Source organism: Nomia melanderi, chromosome 11, assembly GCF_051020985.1.
Source record: "Nomia melanderi isolate GNS246 chromosome 11, iyNomMela1, whole genome shotgun sequence".
NCBI classification, from domain to species: domain Eukaryota; kingdom Metazoa; phylum Arthropoda; class Insecta; order Hymenoptera; family Halictidae; genus Nomia; species Nomia melanderi.
Window position 1 is genome coordinate 12405660 of NC_135009.1, and position 16255 is coordinate 12421914.

Here is a 16255-nt window from a genome sequence, read left to right on the forward strand (position 1 = left end):
TTTGAACTCTGTTGGTAAGGTTGCAGGTGACACGGGAATGATAAGGGGCGAGCAATCCCTTGGTCGTTTGATAAAAATTTAGGTGTGCAGTTTAATTTATCTTTCGTCGGTGCTATAGTCTACCTAGCCCTTTGTTGATCAAGTATACTATAATCGGCGATATAGGCATCGTTAAGATTTTCCGTGGGTAAATGTAGGTAGATAACAAATTAATTTGTGTTGTCGGCAATATAGATTCCAACATAGCATAGATCTCTGTATGTTGCAGTTCGCTGATTGGTGCAGTTTTATGTGTAGTTTGCGAGGTTTCATATAAGATGGAGTCACCTCTGTAAACCTACATAGCGCGTGTAATTTAAATCATAATTGTGACTCGGGTATCTAAATAATTTTTAAATAAAACTAGCTGTTGTTCGAGCGGTCTTCAATTTAATCCTTTGCATTCGACAATTTTCCATTAGAAATATTCAATGTTCTTCGATAAGATATAAAAAACTTACATAAATCAAAAAACAAAGCTATTTTATTCCAATATTTTACATATTCATGCATTATACAAAGCTTAACACATTGCATAATATCGAATCAAGTGGTTACAGAGGATCACCTTCCGAGTACAAAGGGTTAATATGATAATATATTTAGCACGAGTACCCGGCATGCGTTGCAATGCCACTCAAAGAAAGAAAGTGTATTTTAATTATGTTTATTGAAGTACTTTTGGATACATATTTTTTGTTTTTTTTAAATGGCTGTAATTTAGGAAATTTCATCGCAATCGGATGAATGGCACAGGAACGCGTACGGAACAAACAAAGAAACATTCATTTTTATTTCTAATATAAGTCAAATCGAACTCCCCGTTAGTTTTCTATTAGAGAATTACCGATGCTTATTTTTTTCCAATGCACGACGCTCGGCGAAACAATAGCATAAAGCTTCGCCTGGTAACGATGCCCATTTGACGTCACAGTTTGGACATGTCGGGCGCCCGATGAAGGCGTTCCAAAATTCCCAGTAATTCACCAACAGCAACAATAATGTTTTCCCGGGCCGCAAAATCCATCGTGAAAACCATTGGCCACCGGAAATATCACGTCAGCGAGGAGAATATCAAGGTACGTGCTCGTCTGCGTGCGTGTCCGTATAATTACATGAGAAATCCAAAAAGAAAGGTCCATCGATCGTTCTTGACCATAATACTAATTCGTGAATCGATTATTTTAACACTGAAACTATCGAGTAAGAAAATAAATGTTGTATTCTATTTATTTAATAACTTCTCAAAGAAGCATTTGTGTCTTTTTACTAAGTACATAAAGAGAAACGAAATGGGTCGTTTTGATCCATCTGGTAGTTCCAGTGTTAGTCACATCGCAATGAAATGATACACCTGTTTGCCGCGCAGGTGACGTTGATGGGCGGTGCAGGGGAAATAGGTCGGACCCTGTCGCAGATGTTGAAACAAACCCCGAAAGTCAACGCGCTCGTTTCGAACGACGTGGCTTCCTTGAGCAAATTCGCGAATCCAATCAAGTTCCCCAATTTTTCCAACGGCGAGCCTTTCAATCCCGCTGTAAGATTATTCTCCATCGCGATTTGTTCCATTTGAAATCGATTTTGTAGAGGAATTAAAGAAACACGCTTCCCTGCAGAATTCGTGGTTGTTAACGATGGTGGAGAAATCGCGGATAGCTAAGGATCAAAGTCAGACCAGGCAAAAATCGGTCAGTTATTTGTCCAATGGCTCCTCGAACGTAGCTAAGGTAAATTATACTTTGATAAGCTTCAAAGATTGCTTTCGTTTTCACTGAAACCTGAAAATTCCTTATGTGTAGAACGAAACAGACGAACTCGTGCAGGCTCTACAACGACTGCCGATCGCCGAACAAGGCAGCATGGACCAGGTGAAAAAGTTGAAAGCGATCGCGTCACAGGTAGGTGATCGTATCAAGCCCAATTTACTATCAGTCGCTCCAAAATTGTCTTAAGCAAAGTTACAACTTCAAAGTTCGGTAAAGAGTTCGATCCCGCATCGCGTTCTGCCGAGATGATAGTGACTTGATGGTGCCAATAGGACGAGGAGGAGGATAGGGGTGGGAATTAGGGTTAAGAAAAGTTAATGTAACTTTCGCTTCGACCGTCAGGTCAAATTGAAAGCGTTGTCGTTGCTTAATCGGTTAAGAAAAGAAACAAGAGTTCCCATCGATAGAATTTCGATTCGATTCCTATCGGTTTTCGTCGCGAAAAATCATCCCTGCGTTTGTTCTAACAATGTTCTCGCTCGTCCTCTGAAAGACACGAGAAACTCCTCGCGAAAAAGCGACTTCAAAGTAAACGAGCTAAAAAGAAGAGGATCCGAGGGACGCGTTGTCCACGTCCCGGTAATTTGCTAAAAGATAGAGGAGAGCGAAAGCGACTCGGGGAATCGTTCGAGCCTTGACTTGTCCCGCTGCGGCATCCCGATCACGTTCGAGGGTCGCGCGAGTCCTCACGGGATATCCTTTCCCTCGAAGGAACGCCAGACGAGAGACGATGGACAGGGCCGAAGGGAAAAATCCATCGACGCATCGACGCTCGCGTGATTCTCGAAGGGCGACGAATCACGGAGAATTCAATGAAAAAGGGAACACCTACAGCCCGACATTCGATGCGTCGATGAACGATTCGGAAAACAGAGATACAAAGAAAACGCACGACGAACCTCGCGTGTCAAAAATGTTACGTGACTCGTTCACAGATCAAAGTGACTAACTCCACTTCTGAAATGTTGCCGAATTTCAACGCTAACGCTAGAACTATCGGTTTGGTCCAAGTGATTCCTGAGTTTTTCTATTACGATTATTGAAAAGATCATAGAAGATGTCTCTCTGAGAAATCACAAAAATCGAGAATAATCAAACGGAATTCAAGTAGACTCTAAGAGTTTCTAAAGAAAAACGTGAAAGAGTTAGCTCTCACTGCTCGGTAGTTCTAGCGTTAACGCTCGATTGATTCTTTGTGTCTATTGTTCTATCAAATTTGATTTATTCTCATTCCGTGGAATTGCTCACTTTGGCGGATGAATGATTCGTACATCCTCTTCTATCCCCTCCTCCGACTAGAGGGATCGGAAAAGGGAAAGATCGTTGCTCACTCACTCACCTCGAAATCGTCTCTCCGTCTGTCCTTAGGGGGACAACGCGCGCGACGACGAGCTGCTGCGAGGTCCTCGAATTCTCGGTGAAATGGGGCCCGACGCATTCCAGCGGGGAGGCGGTGGGTGCATTGTCACCGATCTCGCGGAACGGTTGGCTCAGAGTCGCACGAAACGCGGTGATCGGCCGGCGCTGCGGCAGCTGTCGACGTTCACGGTGTCGATCGCGGGGAAACGATCGAGCGTCGAAAGTGAGCAGGACGGCGACGCGAAGAACACGGAGAAAATCTCGTCGGTGACGAAACACAGATGCGTCGCTGAGAAACAAGATAAGAAGAGGAAGAAGGCATCTAAGAAGACGAATGCACCTGTGGAAGAGTGTTTAATCAAGGAAACTGACCGACCGACGATCGAGAAGAGAAAGACTCACGCGAGAAAGTCGAAGGAACCGAGGGAATATGGGAGAACGTTGTCGAGAATGGATAAGCACGCTGGCAACGCGGGGAAACCGAGAAATTGGACGATACCGGCAGCTCTCTCGGACAAAAAGCCGAAATTGCTGTACGGCCTGGTGCAGCAGAGACGCACGCCGCTCACCTGCTTCTTCGCTAATCTTTTGGAAGCTCAAAAGAAAGACGTGCACAGTTCGAATGTTAAATACGCGGGTTCTAAAGGTAAAAAACTGGATGCAATTAGGGATGAGAGAACGTCCCAAGAGTCGAGTGGCGAGCGATCGTGCAGGGAGATTGGCGAAGGAGACAGGCAGATTTCAGCTTCTAAGAGCGATTTAGCGCGCGAATCTGTCCAGAAGTCGGAGGTTCCGGAAGTAAATATTACTTCGGAGCTAGCCGAAGGGAAAGACAGCTCGGCTGATGGACTGGGTCGACAGGATTTCGATCACATGGAGCGAAAGGCGATAGCGTGCTCTAGCAACGAGACGATCAGCGAGACGGACGAGTCACCGAGGATCGTTAAAAACATATCATCCAAGCTCGCGGAGTACCTGGAGAACCTGAACGCCAGCAGACGGAAGTCCGCTTCTCTCGACAGTTTAATTTCCTACAATTTAGACACCTTATTCGCTCCGGAAGAATCAACGGCAGCGTGCAATTACATCAACGCGGCTCGCTACTCCTCCAAGAGCGGCGATTCCAACTTGAGTTTCAAAGATAAACTGGCGAAGAAACTGGGGATAAAGAAGAACTCGCCCGACAAGAAACTGAATAAGACAACGGGGAAGAGTGGTGGTAGCAAGGACGAACCTTGCAAGATGCCGGAGAGCGTGTACGGGTCCCTCTGCAAGGAAGGAGCAGGGAAAGATTGTAAGCAGGAGGAGGACGCGTGTAGGAAATACAGGAAGGAGGCAATATATGGAAGCAGTTGCAAAGGCGGTGGTCAAGATCCCTGTAAAAAGGGGAGGAAGGAGAAAATCTACGGGAAAGTTTGCAAGGAATACGTGGATCAATTCGGCAGCGACGACCCTATGGATAAATTCTGGAAGGAGAAGGTTCACGGGAAAAGGTGCAAACAGAAGAAGAAGAGCAACGTTTGCGGAGACCCGAAGTGCGACTCGGAGACGCCGAAGTGCGAGAAACGGAAGGAGAGTCCTTGCGGAGGTGGCAAGAAACCTGATCCTTGCGGCAAATCCAAGAAGCAGGATCCTTGCGGCAAATCCAAAAAGCCGGAGCCTTGCGGAAAACCTAAGCAGCCGGACTCCTGTGGAAAGAAGAAACCTGAACCTTGCGGGAAACCTAAACAACCGGACTCCTGTGGGAAGATGAAGCCGGATCCTTGTGCTAAGAAGAAGCCGGATCCTTGTGCGAAGAGGAAGCCAACCAGTTGCGGCAAGAAGAAGCCTGCTGCCAAGAAGAAGGATTGTCCACCTGTGTTCCGAGCACCGGGATGTCCAAAGGACGAGGACGGAGGAGGAAAGTGCAACGACCCTTGCAAAAAATATTCGACCGATTCGAGGATCTATTCGCTGAATGGCTTGTCCCACGAGAATTTTGCAAATATGAATATTTCAAAGAGTCTTACGAGGATTATAGACAAATCCTCTTTGCCTCGGCTGGCGTGTAGTGTACTGCCTCTAAAAATCGATTCGATCGATTCGCGTGACGTTGATAATTAGGCGTCTATTCTCCCATACGTTCCACGCCTGTCCAATTAATAAAACTCATAGAATAAGTCGTGTCTGTGATCCCGTTGCGTCAATAAATGTCGAGTTTCTTGCAATCTTGTCTACGTTTAGCGTAAAACGAAGTAGTTTAGAATATTTTTGATAGTGTTAATTCTCGTACCATCGAGAGAAAGTAATACTCGATACATCATCGATCAAACGAAGCACCGTGTATGTTTCTGTACAAACTATAACGCGTAAATGTCCGGCAATCTGAATTTTCCGATCTAAATTCCAGCTGCAGGCTCCAAATCCGTCGAGCAACTCCGGGCAACCAGCGATCGAAGTAAGTTTGAAAATCCCTGTTCAGTATGTTTACGGATTGTAATTTCGAGACTCGTCGCTATGGCTCCACCTCCCTTCTGCCTCTTCCTCATCACCAAAATTTCACCGCGAATCTAAGATTCACCGGGAATAAATAATAACGCATGCCACATCAAACAGAACCGATCGAAAATGTTGGATATCATCCTCTCTCCCCGCAGAGGGCCGATACCGAGATCGATGGATCGGTGTTGCGCGCTAGAGACCAAAGGAGTAGGGGCCCTTTGTCGATGACTGGGGTCTCGGATGAATTGACGACCGATCGTCGAACATCTTCGATCCCCAGCGACCACGAGCCCATGACGTTGCACGACAGATTCCGCAACGACGACTATTTCCCACAAGGCGAGGAGTTCGAGGACGAGATCGGCTTCGACGTTGGTCAGCTGCACAGAGATTCTTCCGGAGCTTTTCGGGATCAAGACTCTGACAACATCGCCCCACTTCCTTTTACATCCCGTTCCGGAGACGTACAGCCGGATTCGTCGAACTGACGGAGCGCGTTGTCATCGAGAAACAAGAAAGATTATTCGAAGTTACTCTCTATATGCAAGAATAACATCTTTGAATTACTCTTAACTTGCCAATTACTATGGAACAGCAGAGGAATGTACTATATCGCCATAAGTAATTGAACATCGAGTCACTTGTCCATCGGCTGTTCTAGTTTCCCTTAGTCACGAAGATAAGATTTCGTTTCGTCGCGAATTTCGCCTTGCGATCGTTTCCCCGTATTTCATCACGAGCGAATGATCCGAGAACCAACGATCCATTTCCATCGTCGCATCTTGGCGTAGGAAAGGGAGGTGGGCCAGAGGTGAGGCGCGAAACGCGACCATATTAGAACTGACTTGCTGGACCTGATGATCCAGGGTATCAGGAACGGTGAGTTCCGATTGGGCGAACCAAACTGCGGCGAGGATCCACCAGGCTGGCCAGACAAGAGCCCTTGTCACCCGCCAAAGGGCCCCTGCAAGCCACTCGGTCCGCCGGGCTATCCTCCGAAAAAGAAACCAACGAAAAAACCGTTCTGCGTCAAGTGTCCAGCCAAGAAACCGTGCAAAACGAGGAAATGTTGTTAGGCTGAGAGGTGCAGAGGGTACGTGGAGATAGCGGCGGAGAACCAACGGTTTACCACTCTCGAAATCCCTTCTCTCTACCTCGCAGGCCGGACACAATGGAATTGGTCCTTTAGACCGTCTACTTACGCTCTCTTCAGCAGCGATCAGAAACATGCGCAGAGCAAGGAGCCACTTCAATCTAGAATCCTCTTTCAAGGACCTTCCAATAGGCTCTTGGAGAGAGACATGTCTGAAACCGCTGAAACTAGGACTCATATGCTCCAGAAACTTCAGTACGAGATGTCACCGAATATCACCGAAAGAATTACAGAGCTACATGTGTCAACGTCAGAAAAGATTCTTCAGGGCCAACTTCATTACGTTCGATATGAGAAGTGGAAAGAAACCAGAGAAACGTAGTTCCAAATTCGCCCCAGATTCTGGAGATAAAGGACAGTCCAGAGGTCCTACCAACAAGTGCACCCCGCGTCCTTCATCCAACTGTCGTAAGCGACCCAAGAACCCGAGTTGTCCGAAACAAGCGCCACCCTGTCCTCCACCATGTCCCTGTCCCCGTCCCGAGCCACCAGCGAAGCCTCCGCCCCCTAAGATCTGCTACCGGAAGTGTCCTCCGCCTCCGAAGCTACCTAGACTGCCGAAGTGTCCCAAGATCCCAGCTCCACCGCCGCCTCCGCCTCTTCCAAGGATGCCCAGGTTGCCGAAGTGCCCTAAACCCTGTCCACCACCTCCGCCGCCTCCTCCGCCTAAGTGTCCGGCTGTGCCGAAGTGTCCCGAGTGTCCTCCGCAGAAAGCGTGCCCTCCTCCGCCTCCTTGCGAGCCGTGTCCCTGTCCTCCTCCGTGTCCACCTCCCTGCTGCCCACCACCGCCGCCTTGTCCGCCATGTCCGCCGCAGATTCCTTGCCCCAAACCGCTCCCCTGTCCACCGCCGCCGCCTCCGATAGTCTGCCCGCCCTGTCCACCCTGTGCCGAGTGTCCCAAACCGAAGCCCTGTCCACCGCCGCCGCCGCCGCCGCCGTGCTGTCCTTGTCCTTGTCCAGAGCCACCGCCGCCTTGTCCTTGTCCCGAACCTTGTCCACCGTGCCCGCAAATGAGACCGTCGTGTCCCGAGGACGTTCCATCTTGTCCCAAGTCCGACAGAGGGGAGCAGAGTGGGAAAGGATTCTTCAAACGGAAGATGTCCATGTTCCATCGCGAAGGATCTCCTTGGCACCTGGCAAAACGGAAGCTTCATTTCGGCTCGTTCCTGATGGGCAAGTCTCCCGACTCTAAGAAACCGAGTTGCAAGGCGATGGACGACATTTGCGGCAAGGGGAAGCAGGGCTGCGCGAAGCCTTGCGAGAAGAAGAGCGAGTGCGGAGAGAAGAAGCCTGTCTGCGGGGACGTGAAGATGCAGCCCAAGGAGGAGGAGAAGAAGAAGAAGGTGTTGTGTCCCGATAGCTGCATCCCCAGAGGAAAATGCGACCAGGTGAAGGTCAAGAAGCCGCCGAAGATGGTGTACGGGCCGGCTAAGTGTCCCACTCCGAAATTCGTGCCACCGAAGCCCTGTCCGACTTCGAAGACCGGACTCAAGGAAGGCACTAAGCGCCGCTCGCTTGAATCGGAGAAAGAAGTCTGCGTACCGCCACCCTTACCCAAGCCGCCCACAAAGCCGGTGATCCTGTGTCCTTGCCCGCCGCCTCCCAAATTGCACCCTGGATCTTGCCCGTGTTACGCGTTCAGTAAGGAACTCACGCAACCGATCCCTATGCCGCCGTGTCCTCAGAAAGAAAAATATCCGTGCTGCAAGGAACCGTTCCTATGCCCGCAAGAGACGCAGATTTGCAAGATGGAGAAGAGTTGCGAGTCGCAGAGGAAAAAGAGGAAGGAGAAGAAGAGTAAGAAGAAGTACGTTTGACATTTTCAATCATTTTTATCGTTAGTCCTCCGAATGGTTTTATTATATCAGAATGGATCTTAGTAATTGAATGATCGTCTTGAAAGAAATCATTCAGAAGTTATTGGAGGTAGCTTGATTGTTCTTCATCATTGGAGTCGTTGAAAAATGCATTGAGGATTAAAAGATTTTTGTGTGTTACTTAGGTGAATGAAAACGAAGATCGACTATTGGAAGATGAGGACATGGATCAGAAAAGATCGCAGTTTCTTGCGAAGTCTATCAAATACACGGTCTCCGGGATCGACGCTGGTCAACGATTTTTGATCGACTCGTTCGACTGCCCTCGATTTCAGGATCGAAGGAGTATTCCAAAAATTATTTCTACCTTGCTTTTCACAATTTTGCTCCGATGATCCATGGTGTCAGACGTAAATCGAACGAACCGATTGCTCGTGTGCGTTCTTTGTCGCGCGGCTGGCGTCACGCGATTTCGTCTTAAATTTCAACGTCGAGTTTGGCCAGAGGAATTACAACAAAAGCTTTAGTATCTGTCTTTGCTCCCGATTCGCAAGGAAATCGGTATTTCTATTATACTCCGTTTCTCGAGACTACGAACGAGCCTCGCCGGCCACGCGACACACGACGCACATTGATTTTGTTATTTTCTAAGAGATGTCCAAGTCTAAATTCGAATAGACTTCGCAAAAATCCAAGAAGAACTGTCGATTCCTTTCTGCACTGGGTGACGCTGCAACCGGCGATCCTTTGGGAACGGATCTATGATGGCCGGCCTCGGGAAAACGAATCAGAGCCCGCGAAATTTGATAAAAAAATGTCTCCATAAAAATTCACCGCGATCCCCGATCGCAGGGTGAACTTTTCGCTGATGAAACAGATGTGTTCAGTATCACGTGAATAAACTCCATTGTGCGCGTGTACATCCCTGTCTCTGTTAATAATGAAACTACTGATGAGATCGAACCGATCGCGAAGTGAGATACGCGCATACACATGCTTGTCATTTCATCGAAAAAGTTCTTTGCGATTAATGATTATTTCATCTTTACTCGCGTAACCGTACATTCTCCTTAAATCACTAGTAATACTTCCATTTCGTATTACGCTTAAATACAATTGCATTTAGACGTCACACGATGGGACAGCGGACGATAATTGATCCAAAGCAAACGACAACGAAAACAGAGCGACATAAAATCACTAGGTTCTAGTTAAACAATTTGAATATACCAAACAGTTTCTACTGCAAATCAATTAATAAGATTCTTCTCGACAACGCAATTCCCCGAGAATTCCATCAACTCAAGCATTGTTCCCAGCCATCGCTAGAATCCACCGTGTCCGGATGGAATTCCAGAAGCGGAAGAGAACGGCGGCCACTGGTCGTAAACAGGAAATCGATCTGCACAGTCGGAGATATCGGTCCCATCGTTTCGTTCAGCTCCGCGTCTACTCTCTCGCGTCATCCGCTAATGATCGCGTCGCGGTGCTCGCTCTCTCTCGGCCGCGGAAGAATGTATTTCCACGGCGAGCGGAGAGAGAATCCCGCGTGAAATCGATTAACGGGAGAAAGGACGAATTTAAGTTCGATTAACGGTCCGCTCGCCGGAAGCTGTAAATCGCGGAAGTTGATTCAACGAATTTGCGAGCGTCCAATCGCGTGGCCCGCCGCGTTCACCGTAACAGCGGCCGGAGGAAGAAGAAATCGCTATTAAAAGCGGTTCGTTACAATAATATCGACATTTATATACGACCCGGCTCCGGCCAGAGGAAATGACGACTGGCTGGGGCAGGAGAGGGGGAGTTGTAACAGTGGAGGGGGAAGGGCGAGGGTTCTTATCATTTTATTATTGGGGTGAGCAGCCCTCCGTTCCAAGAACGACGCTTTACTTTTACCTTCCATTGTCTGTCCCCTCTCGTAAAGGCTTAAGGGCCGTTTCCAAACGCTCGATTCGATTATCCTCGACGGATTTCTCTTTCCTTTTTTCCTTACCTCCATTCGCGACGCTTCGTTACTCGCCTCCTCGTCTGACGGAAACGTCTAATCGACGACTAGGCTTTCTTTCTTATATATCGTCGCTTATAATTCAAACTGTACGATAAACAGTGACTCGCGAGTGTAATCGTATAATATACTCGTGTTGATAATCTGCTCGAGGGTTTTTGGAAGCTTGACAAATGTTGCTATGGGATATTAAATTGGCTTTTAAATATTCGAGAGTAAGGATGTATATAGATTACTTTATATAATTCTTCGATTGCAATTCTCGATTCTGGATACGTTTATTTTGAATGATATTACATGAATCAAGTGCTGCAATCGTCTATACTCAAACCTCCAATTTCCACGATCTAACTGAACAACATCAATCCTTCGAGAAACGACGGATCAAATACAATGAATGTCCGTAAACCTAGTGTTAGAGGTTCGATAGTATCATCGTCTACGATGTGCACACGTATTCCGTGGTTCAGGGAAGCTCGCAAACGCTCGTAGGAGATGCCCCACGCGTCCGCGGGAAGCGGCGTTGATAAGGACCCGCTGGAACTGTCGGCAATTCCGGAAGATTGCGCTCGAATTTAGCCGAATCGATCCTCCGCTCCCTCCCCCAGGCCCGATCGGTCGCGATCCCGACTGGTGTGTCTGCACCGCGAAGAGATATCGCGAGCATTATCGCGGACGTTCACCGTGATTGGTCGGATTCGAGGGTATCCTCTCCTTTTCCTCCCTTTCGTTCGACCAATAAGTGACGTTTCCATTGGAGAAAGGGTCCGAAGGAAGGGAGCGCGAGGCTACGGTTAGGGGAACGCCGCTGGAAAGAGCGGGAGGATCAACGGAAGAGAGAGGAAGACGGGGCGAGAACGGGGAGAGACGGTCGAGGACTGCGAGCCGGAGGATGAGGAAAGAGAAAAAGGGGGCGAGAGGATGGCTGGTGTGGCCCGAGGGGGAAGGAGGGGGGCTGCGGCGGGGGCGGAAGCTGCGAGAGGGCAGAAAACTCTCCTCTCTACGGCCGCGGTGGAAGCGAGCCGAACCCGGCGGGTCGAGGCTGCGGATGGAAACGAGCGGGATGGATAAACTTCGAAGCGACTGTCCCCGAGGCTGATGCATAATTCAGGAATCGTCACCGGCGAGGATATTGCCAATTTGGCGTCGATGAAAATACGATCGGATTTGTCGGCTACCCCAGAATGGGGCTCGTCCGACGTACATCCAGTGAATTTAACACCTTCGCCCGACGTGTCGGCAGCGTACCGTGCGAAATTGCATCGGAGCCAATCGCCGGATCGCGCGCCGCGATCGCCTCTCTAATATCCTCCTTGCCACCCGGGCCGTTCCACGGTTAATGGCTTCCCGTGCCGTCGCTTATCTAACGGCCAACCCTCTGGCTGCTTCGCTCTTCTTCGAGGACACGCGTCTGTTGTCTTACGAGCTCGCCAATTCGAATGGTGCGTTGGTCATTGGAGGATGCGGGGTTTGCGGAGTCTTTGAGTTATGATCGGGTTTTGGAATTCTCGTCAGGTGGTTCGTAGAATGTGGTTCTTAGGGATTCTTCATGTTAACCCTTTGCACTCCGAATATTTCGAATGCCTTAATAGTTCATTTCTATAGAGGAACGTTCGAGAATCTAAAGTTTCGTTTTGAGAAAGGAAAATTACATGTATACATGGATTCGTGTCTTTTAATTTGTTCTGTCAATTTCCCATGTTCGAACAGAAAGAATTTTACAATTTGAGGTTAATGTAACGTGACATCTGTGATGCAAATTATGTCTCTATAGCAGAGCCAATAGAGTGCAGTTTAGGGAGAATTCGAATGATTAACACGTCTAACGCCATGTCAGTCACCGATGACACTTCTGAATTATTGGGAAATGATCGTAACATGAGGGATAACCCACGTCCAATGAAAATGTTTAATGACGTAACTAAGCTGATAATAGTATAATGCAAGGATTGTAACGACAATTGTTTAATAATTCTTCCTGCTTTCCTTTGCTACGAAAGAATAACTTTACGCAGAAACGGTCAAGATTTCCATGGCGCTGAACGTGTTAATGAAGATATAAGATTTTTAGCGTCTTTGAAGCATTTAGCCTTTTCAACCCTTAACGGACCGAAGGTATTTCAAGTTTACTTATGAAAAATATCGTAACGTAGATAAAAAGGAAGAAATTCACAAAAGTGAGCTAGCACGATACCTAATGTGTTAATTGTAAATATTACAACAATAACAGTGAAAAAAACAATGATGCACTAAAGTGCCATGCGACTTATATGGCGGTGGTTCGTTAAGGGTTAATATTCTTTTCGAGATTTTCGATGCTGAATCGGCGAATCGGGGTACGAATCTATCGAGCGGAAGTTTCGAATGAGTTCTATTGAAAAAAGGAATGATTTTTCGTCACGCGGGTCTGTGTAATAGTTTGATCGGCTTTGGAATGATTACTTGGGCCAACTCCGCGGTATCCTTTCATCGATTTCAGATGAGCCGCTTTATGCGCGCATTATACCCCCATTAGAAGCCAGATAATTCGTTTTTCCTGCGGCCGGGATTTCCATTTTTCGAGGAACGCTTCCTTTCCGGGTTGATACTGATCGATGGAAGATTATCGGTTTTCACCGCTCTCCTCGACGAAGATATTTTCGAGGGTGTGTCGCGAGGGGCTCGCGATCGTCGAGCGGATCGCCGATTTTCCACGGATACGGGGACGCCGGCCGGCATGCAATATTTATGACGAAACCGGAGGCACGCTGAAAAGAATATATTCGGGGCTGATTCAATTTGTCAACGAGCCGTTAATTATCCGATTATGAGATCCGCGTGATCCTTGAATCACCGGCGTCATCGAGAACTCATAAATACTTGTCGCTTAAAGCGTTGTCCTCGGCGGAAGGAACAATAGAAAGCAGCTTAAATAAAATTACGTTTGTTTAAGAACACTATTTTTTCGAAACAAAAATCACGAAAGCAACATTCTTTTCTGAGATCAACCTGTTGAATTTTTTAAAAACGCGGAAGACAAACTTCTCCGAGATCAATGCGCCGATTACAATTTTTCAGAAACAGAATTGACGAAGGAAAGATTTTCTTCCATGGTCGACGCGTTGATCAAAGTTTGTTTAAGAATTAAGACTATTTTTTTTATTTCAAACGGAAGTCACGAAAGAAACATTCTTTTCTAAGATCAACATGTTGGATTTTTTAAAAACTCGCGAAAACTTCCCCGAGATCGATGCGATTGCAATTGTTTAAAGACAAAGTAGCGAAAGAAAGATTTTCCTTCATGATCGGCGCGTTGATAAATATCGAGAGGATCGATGAAAACGATCGATAGTGTAGGGATCAGGGACTCTCGAGGATTAACATCTGTTTTACCAATGGGAACAACGAACGTTAGCCGATAAAACAGAATTCGATGAAGAGATCTATCTCTTTTATCGATGAGGATCCACCTATCGCGTATAGGGTTCGCTCTAGACTGTAAGGCAGGATCGATCGGACGCGATAGGGGACCGGAAAAAGCGCGATCGCAAATTTATTCGTCGGGGCAGAGAGAGTGAGGGCTCGGTGACTTGGCCAGCGGGCACGAGAAGGCGGGAAGAGTCCGAGATTTATGGCGGCGGATGCGCAAATACGGTGGAACTTCCTTGTATCCGGTTTGGCGAAAACTTTTCTCGGTGGATGCCGTGCTTTCCCTTTTTTTTCATCCCCCAACGCGGCCGGACGCGCCCCTTTTTACCCACGTCGCTCGAATTTCCATCGGTATCAGCAAAAACTTCCGCGTCTGGTAAACTGCTGTTTTAATTAACCCATGGGGCTAGCTGGCTCATCGATTAATTAATACCAGTGGACTATGGGTTTCCCCTAGAATTCGAGATATGAACAGTCTCGTTGAAATATTATTGAGAAACGAAGGTTCAATGCACTGGAACTAGCTAATATAATTATAGAATCATTTCCATCGTGTACAAGATGAAGTTAACATATTGCTGATGGCAAACGTCAATTAATGTACTTCATTAAGTTCGATCCTTGGTTCTAACAAAATTATGTACAAATAATCATTTCATTGAAATTTCTAGAAATGAGATAAATTTCTGCCAGCAACATTAGAGAAGTAAAATAATAGAAATAAATTGGAACTTCTACAAATACCAAAGATAAGAAATTTGTTAACAAAGTAGAGCAGTAAAATGATAAGTAACAGAAACAAATTGAAATTTCTACAAATACTAAAGATAAGAAATTTCTGTTAACAAAGTAGAGCAGTAAAATGATAAGTAATAGAAATAAATTGACATTTCTACAAATACCAAAGATAAGAAATTTGTTAACAAAGTAGAGCAGTAAAATGATAAGTAACAGAAACAAATTGACATTTCTACAAATACCAAAGATAAGAAATTTGTTAACAAAGTAGAGCAGTAAAATGACAAGTAACAGAAACAAATTGAAATTTCTACGAATACCACAGTAAGAAATCTCCGTTAGCGAAGTAGAAAAGTAGTAAAATAATAAGTAATAATAAGATTAAAATCGTTATAATCTCGAATAGGCACATATCGTTAGCAAAAATGTTTATCTCAGTGGATGAAACTATCGCAGACCTATCTTTCGTCCCTCCCTCGAATCACTTGTACCGAGTAGCGCGCGAATGGAATTCCACCAGCAAAAGTGTACGCGATCGAAGGAAGAGGCGCCAAAGAAAGTCGCGTAGACAAAGATCAAGCGTCCTTTTTGACGCGCGTTTAACGAGCCCCGAGGCAACGAGTTCTATAACGCGATTCCAAACAGGCCGCCGCTTTCCGCTTTTGCGGAAATAATCAAGCACTCCGCTCGTCGCTCCCAAGCGATTTCGCCCGGAGTCCACGGATCGTGGAAACTTCTTGCCGGCGTCCGGTTTACACGGGAGACCCACGGAAGGGAATTTCGAGGCAGGGAAAAGCGGCGCGCGATCGGACGGGAGGTTAAATTAGATTCCGCGCTCGCCGGGACGCTACGGGAACCTTAAAAGAGGAGGTAAGCGCGGACAAACGTCTTCTTTCACCGGGAGCGGCCGATGTTTCTGCCTCTCTTCTATTCCGCCGCGGAGAAAGGGCCTTTTAAAGGTACCTTTAACTTCCCGTAACGCACGCTATATATACGCCGGGTATCTTGGGCATTCGTCTCGCAAAGAGCACCTCAAGAGTACGTATTAACACTGGAACTACTGGACAGATGGAAATAATTCGCTTCAAGATACTTGTTCGAAGATCATTGAAATTGAGAGACTTTCGAGAGGATCTGCGAGACACTGTAAATCTTAGGAAATGTATATTTATAACTTTTAGAAGAAACTATAAATGATAATCGCTCGGTAGTGTTAAAGGAAGTATTTTTTAAAAAGGTAGTAAGATTTATTGACAGTAGAACTAGAGAGGTCAGATTGATTCCTGATTGCTTCTTTAATAATTATTAGAAACAACGGATAATTCTCTGAGAAACTACAGAAAGTGCTTCAATAATAGGCAATGAATTATAATCAATAGAAATCTCAATAGTAGCACTGTCGGAGTTTCTATAGAAAAATTTGGGAAAGTTCGACTGTTCGGTGGTTTTAGCGTTGAGAAATTTATTCTACTGGAGTTAAAGATGAAAT